We start from the raw sequence: 288 nt of genomic DNA, 5'->3' as shown, positions 1-288 counted from the left end.
TAATTCCTACACATTTTATTTTTGGGGAGGTTATTGTGAATGGGGTTGCTCCCTTTATTTCCCTCTCTTCTTGTACATTGTCAGTGTACAGGAAGACCACTGATTTTTGTGGGTTGATTTTGTATCCTGCTACTTTGCCGATTTATGATTTCTAGGAGTTTGGGGATGGAATTTTTGGGATCGTTAAGGTATAGTATCATGTCGTCTGCAAAAATGGATAGTTTAAATTCTTCTTTCCCTATGCGGATCCCTTTAATGTCTTTTTCTCGCCTTATTGCCCTGGCTAAG

This window comes from Dipodomys ordii, unplaced genomic scaffold (genome assembly GCF_000151885.1).
Source record: "Dipodomys ordii isolate 6190 unplaced genomic scaffold, Dord_2.0 Scaffold159, whole genome shotgun sequence".
NCBI lineage: Eukaryota > Metazoa > Chordata > Mammalia > Rodentia > Heteromyidae > Dipodomys > Dipodomys ordii.
This window is presented reverse-complemented; position numbering follows the sequence as displayed.